This window comes from Octodon degus, unplaced genomic scaffold (genome assembly GCF_000260255.1).
Source record: "Octodon degus isolate 3935 unplaced genomic scaffold, OctDeg1.0 scaffold00485, whole genome shotgun sequence".
NCBI classification, from domain to species: Eukaryota; Metazoa; Chordata; class Mammalia; order Rodentia; family Octodontidae; genus Octodon; species Octodon degus.
The window spans coordinates 216,133-222,831 of record NW_004525061.1 but is presented as its reverse complement, the minus strand read 5'-3'; the positions used below and the strand labels follow the sequence as shown (position 1 = coordinate 222,831).

Below are 6,699 nucleotides of genomic sequence, written 5' to 3'. Positions count from 1 at the left end.
ATAGCCTTCTTAGAACTAAGGATGTGCAGGCAACAAAGAGTTTTAACATAAGGCAAGAAAGAGTTATTCCTCCCCATTTTCCTGAATATGGTGGGAAGGTTTATCTTGAGCTGATTCCTAAGAAATTCTTCCAGTTCCTTATCTTAAAACTGGAATAACACAAACCTATGTACTTGAAACTGGGCTTATCTTATATTTTATGTCCAGAGAAACATATCTGATTCCTTATTTATATACCTTCTCTACTACATCTGTAGCATGGTTACTTGTCTATGTAATTTTAAAAAATAGTATCTCTTTTGAAGAACTTTTTGATAAATTCAATGAGCAAAACATTGTCCAAATAGAAGAGGTAAGTCAAGCTTACATAAAGCAAATTTAGGATGCAACTGAACTGAAAAAGTCTTATCAGGGACACCTTTTGCCCAGAGAAATATGCTATTTCCTTGCAGGTTACCAGAAATGGCTACATAGACTATGTAAAGAAATGAAGAATTGCCAGAACTATCAGATCTCTATGCAGAATATGATGCATCAGAACAAGAACATATGATGAAATGAGTGGAGAAGCAAGCTGTCTACGGGACCTCTCACAGAAGGAAAAGGAGACAACTCTAGATCTAAAACATCTTGTAAAGAAGGCTCAAACACAGTCCATCATGTAAAGGTGTCTATTCCGTGTGACAGCCAGAAAGAGTTGACTAAATGGAAATTATTCTGTGTGACAAAAACTTCCCATATGGCTATCTAGTGAAATTACAGTTTTACCATGAAACATACACACACACAACCCAAAACAAAAATCTCAAGTTCTGTTTAGTAAGAGAACTAAATCTATTGATGAGTCAGATGTTTCTCATCCTTACTCTACATTCTGATTTTTTCTGTAATCACTTTTAAATAAGCAGCTTGCTTTTGTTTAAATTTATTACTTGACTAAAGATCACCAAGGTTAGGTTGTTTGTAATTACTTCTAAGATCTAGCAATAAAAGACAATGGAAATAAAGTTTTAAAAAGGTAGAACACCATAAACTGTCTTCATTTGCATATTACATGGCATATGTTGGAAAAATTAAAATGCAAGTAAAAACCTAATAAAATTATTAAGAAATTGTAGCATGGTATACATCACTATTTTAATGTACAAAATTGGATATGTAATTATGTATCAAGTATAAACAACTGAATTAAAGATTATAAGCAACCCATATGCAATGGAGTGACACAAGATTTCATAAACGTTAAAATTCCATATATAAAAGGGGTTCTATAAAGTATATGAAATAAACACTAGCTACATTTATAAAGAAATGGTGTTTAAACTTAGATGGACAAATATAAGTGAGTTATATTACTCCACATACTGGCAAATCACCGAATAAAGAAGCACTTATTTCTAAAACACCAGGTGAAAAACTCACACATCAAAATTTTGTTCAAATTTTGAATTTTTCCACCATCTGTACAGTCGCATATTTTCTTACTTTGTACAAAATTCTAACTCATTCTCATATGCTGAAAAAAATCTAGTGACATTTTAATCACATTAAAAATATTTTAAGCCAGCCCCAGTGGCCTATGCTTGTAATCCCAGCATTCAGGAGACTGAGGCATGAGCTCACCATGCGTTCAAGGGCAGCCTGGGCTACACAGTGAGCTCAAGATCAGGCTCAACTACATGGTGAGATTCTGTTTTAGGAAACAAAAACAAAAATATTTTAATAATTAGAAGTAACACATATTCAGATGCAGTGGGATAAACAAGTGAAGTATCTTAGACACAGTTTTCCCTACAATATTATGGCCAACAGGCTGAGGCAAGGAAACCAGAAATAATTTTTTGAGGATAATGATGATCTTTTATTTACCTTAATCATTAACACATTCAAAATTCCAGAGTTGAAAACAAACAACACTCTCCTTGATGAGATTGTTAAGATACAAAGAATTGTCAAAATTCACTGGAAGTAATCATAGTTGGCTTGTTCACCCAAATCACGATTCTGAAAAAGGAGACTAAAAACATCAGAAAATGGAAATATATCCCCTGCTCTTAGGTCGGCAGAAGCAACACTGTCCAAACGGCCATGCTCCTCAAACTGATTTATGGATGCAATGCAGTCTCAAATACCAAAACCATTCTTCATAGGACTAGATGAAACAATGTTTAAATTCACATGGAATCAAAAGAGACCCATAATAACAAAAACAATTCTGGGCAACAACGGTAAAGCAGGAGGCAGTGCGGAACTGCCCTAGCTTCCTAATCAAGCGGAATACGCAGACGTACAGCACCGAGCCCAATAACCTGAAGGCCTGAACTCCTTTCGCTGTAATGGGCAGATTCACCACAAGAGTGTGGGTGCGGAGTCGGCGGCCGATGGCAAGGGGGTCGTGGTGGTCATGAAGTGGAGATCCAGACAGTGGAACCCAGCCACCTCCTATGTGCACACTACCATCAACAAGAATGCACGCGCCACCCTCAGCAGCATCGGCCACATGATCCGAAAGAACACGTACTGCCCGGACCTGCGCATGGCCGCCATCCACAGAGCCAGCGCCATCCTGCGCAGCCAGCAGCTTGTGACGGCAAAGAGGAAGCGACCCGGCCACCAAGAGTGCCTGAGCCACCCCCGGCAATAAAGAGCTTTCCTGTGGTAAAAATAAATAAATAAATAAATAAATAAATAAATAAATCTGACCTCAAGTTATATTACAAAACAACAGTGGTAAAAATGGCAACTATATCTCTCACCATGTACTAAACTGAAATAAAAACGGATTAAAGATCTAAACATTAAAACTGAAACAATGAAACTCATCCAAAGATAAAATAGGTAAAACGCCTGAAGCCATTATGTGTATGTAAGGACTTTCTAAGTAGAGCTCCATTTACACAAGAGATAACAAGAACTAACAGAATTAGATCAAGATTAAATGGAGGCTGGGGATATAGCTCAATGGCTGCAGCACCTATCTGGCAAGCTCAAAGTCTTGAGTCTTATTCCCAGTATGAAAAAAAGGTTATATGGATATTTTTCAAGGTGCTAAAATTAGAAATTCCATTTGGACTCCGCTAATCACCTTCTAGGTATCCTCCAAAGAGCTAAAGATACCATGTTACAATAAAGTAGTAAGGTAAAGACTTCTAAATAGCAAAGGAAACAACTAACACAGTGAAGACACAACCTGCAGAATAGGAAAAATTTTTGCCAGGTATTCTTCAGACAGAGGACTAACATCTAGAATATATAAAGCTCCAAATAAAGTAGACCACCCCCCCAAAAAAAAAATCAAAATGGGCAAATGACCAGAAGAGACCTAGAACAGCAAAAAACATTTTTGGGCAACAAAGGCAAGGCAGGGAGCATCATAATTCCTGACTGGAAATTGTACTATAAAGCTATCGTGATAAAACCAGTGTGGTACTGGCAAAAAGACAGAGCTGAGGATCAATGGAACAGATTAGAAGATGCAGAAATAGTTCCAAACACACTCAGCTACTTTATGTTTGACAAACATGTTTACTGGAAGAAAGATGGCCTCTTTTACGAACCAGCATTCCACATGCCAAAGATCATGAACCTACATCTCTCACCATGTACTAAACTGAAATAAAAATGGATTAAAGATCTAAACATTAAAACTGAAACAATGAACTCATCCAAAGATAAAATAGGTAAAACATAAAAAATAGGGCCGGGGAGATGGCTCAGTGGAATAAGCACTTCCCTGGCAAGCGCAAGGGCCTGAGTTCAATCCCCGATTTCGGGGGGTGGGGGGTGGGGGGAAGATATCAACCAATAACAAATGTTGGAGAGGCTGTGGGGGAAAAGGAACCTTTCTCCACTGCTGATAGGAATGCAAACTGGTGCAACCATTGTGGAAATCAGTGTGGAGACTCTTTAAAAGACTAGGACTAGAAATCTCATTCAAACCAGCTATTCCCCTACTGGGAATTTTCCCAGAGGCATTGGAAACATCATATCATAGTGATATATGTGAACCTATGTTTATAGCAGCACAATTTGTGATAGCCAAATCTTGGAAACAACCAAAATGCCCATCACCTGAGGAATGGATGAAGAAGATGTGGTATTTTTATACAATGGAGTATTAGTCGGTTATAAAGAATGACAAACTCTAAGTCTTTATATTTAAGTGGATGCCACTTGAAAATATATTCATAAGTGAAATAAACCAGTACTTTCCAATACTCTGCAGTTGCCACAGTCAGCAGCCTTCCAGTCTGCACAATAATTTAGAGTATCAGAGCAATTTTTCCTTATGAGAAGCACAGATGCAAAGACTCATCTTATGACAGAGAATTTATGGGAAAAAGTACATCAAATATGAACTGTCCACATTTCCCATGCACTGGAGCATCCCTCATTATTCAGCTGGACAGACAGGCAGCTCACAGCCTGCTGCTCGCCTAAAACATTGTCTTGGCCCTCATACCTCAGCTGACCTGGCTGGTCATTTCTGTAACTACTCTCAGGCATTTTGGAAGTCCCTCTCCCTTTCAGAAAGTGCAACTACCTGAAGCTTGAATCTTCCTGATGACTTGCGTTACAGCGGTCCCTCACTTATCACAAAGTTACGTTCCACACACCCCCATGATAAGGGAAAATCAGCGAAGCAGCAATGTTGTGTTTATCTTAAACCTTTATAAGCGCTTTTCACACTCTTAGAAACCTTTCCCACACTTTTAAAAACATTTCTAATGTTCTTTACCATTTTCTAAACACATAAACTATATAATTTTAATATACATATACTGTATAGTACTGCAAAATCCCATGATATTGCAAAAAATCTACGATAAATAGTTTAGATTAGCATTTTTTGAAAACCCACAAAAGTGAGTTTGTAAAAGACAAACCGCAAAATAGCAAGGGACTACTGTATTCAATGTAGACTTATTTGTTTAAACTTTTGTTAAAGGACACACGAAATTTTTGGTGATTAAGAGCAGCATACTTGCTCTGGTTTTTCTCAATGGCCTAGTACTACACAGGAACTATAATATATACAGAATGCCACATTATTGGGTGTCATGGTTTGTGTGTATTTGTGCCTCCCAAAGCCTCATGCAATCAAAGGGCAGACTTTGTGAATGCATGATCCACTGGGATTATGGGTATGAGTACTACTCCCAGCCTGGGTGGATGGCCTGAATGCACCTTGGGACAGACTTGCTCTCTGTTGCCATTGTTGCTGTTACTCCTTCCTCTTGCTCTTGCTGTTTTGCTGCCTTCTGCCACCATGAACTGCTGCCCTCTGCCATGTGCCAGTCTGCCTTGGAGCCAGCCGAGTATGGATTGAAACCTCCAGTAACTGTGAGCTAAATAAATCTTTCCTTCCTTCATTTTGAGTGTTGGGTATTTGTCCCAGCAATGAGAGAAGAGTAACTGAGACAGAATTTGGTACCAGAGGAGTAGGGTCATTGTTGTGACTAAACCTAACCATGTGGATTGCAAGCTTTGGGGAATGGCTATATGAAGAGATAGGAAAGGTTTGCAGATGTCATCTACAAGTGAAGCACTGGAAGAGCCTTGGCTGTTCTGTATGGGAGATTCTGGTCAAAGCACAGAAGACCAGAAGGCTGACAGAAATTCTGCCTGTAAAAACCAGGCTGGGGAGGTTTCTTCTGGGAAGAAGGACTGCAATGGTTGTTGAACTCTGGATGATTTGTGTTTTGGCATGACAGAAAGTTGTCTGAATTTTGCTCATGTCCAGAGACTTTGCCTGAAACTGAGATTAAGCAAGACAGATTGATTAGTCTTTCAAAAGCTATTTCAAAGCAGCCAAATACTGAGACAGTAGAATGGCTGTTGTTTGGGGATTTTAGCCAGATACACGTTGAGAATCAAGAGCAAAGAGCCCAGCAGAATGGTTTAAAATGTGAGTTTGGCCAGAAAGGAAGCTCCAATAAAGCTGTGGAATGCCAAGATAGAGCTGAGAGGATCTCCATTGCCAAGAAGGAACAAGAGAATGGAAAGTATGGCCTGAGGGCATCACAAGAGGCAGCAAGTATCCACCCTTTGCAGCCTGAGAATTTCAAAGGCCAAAGACTTTGCTTGGGGGAAAGTTCACTGAGCCTCATGTTCCAGAATGGTGGCAGCAGCCACACTAGGTTCCAGAATGGTGCCGGCATGGAGAAATTTTTCCTCGTGATCAGGGTCAGAGTGCTCAGCAATCGAGGCACTCGACCCCTATAGCCGAGAGAGGAAAGCCTGGCTACTGTTCCAGCTGGCAGCAGACCCTGGCATCATCTGCATGGCATTGGGTTTAGGTGTATTCAGAATGCAGGAGTTCTGAGGTGAAGAAGGCTTTCATCTAGATTTCAGAAGAAGGCCTGGGAGGCCAGGCAATGTTCCCCTGAGAGGGCAGTGTGTAAAGCTGTACATGAGAAGCCTATTCAGTGGAAACCCCAGAAGTTTGGAAAAGCCAGGAATTGTGGATCATCTAAGAGAAAGTGGTAAAGAGGGAGCAAAGCCAGCCTAAGAGAGAAGCCAAGGGAGCTACCACCAAGAGTGCCACAGGGGCGGAGACACATGGAGCCAACAATTTGCCACAGATTGCTTTAGATGTTCCACATGGAATTACAGGACTTAATGTTGCCCCTTCTGGATTTTGGACTTGCTTTGGTCCCAATGCTTGATATCTTGTTGTGTGTACCTTTTGGAATGGTA

The 6,699-nt window shown here is 39.9% G+C and overlaps 1 pseudogene; it reads left to right on the top strand.

Annotated features, from left to right (window-relative positions):
* LOC101579844 overlaps positions 1-2,644 on the top strand; it is a 22,483-nt pseudogene extending 19,839 nt beyond the window's left edge.
* The last annotated feature ends 4,055 nt before the right edge of the window (positions 2,645-6,699 follow it).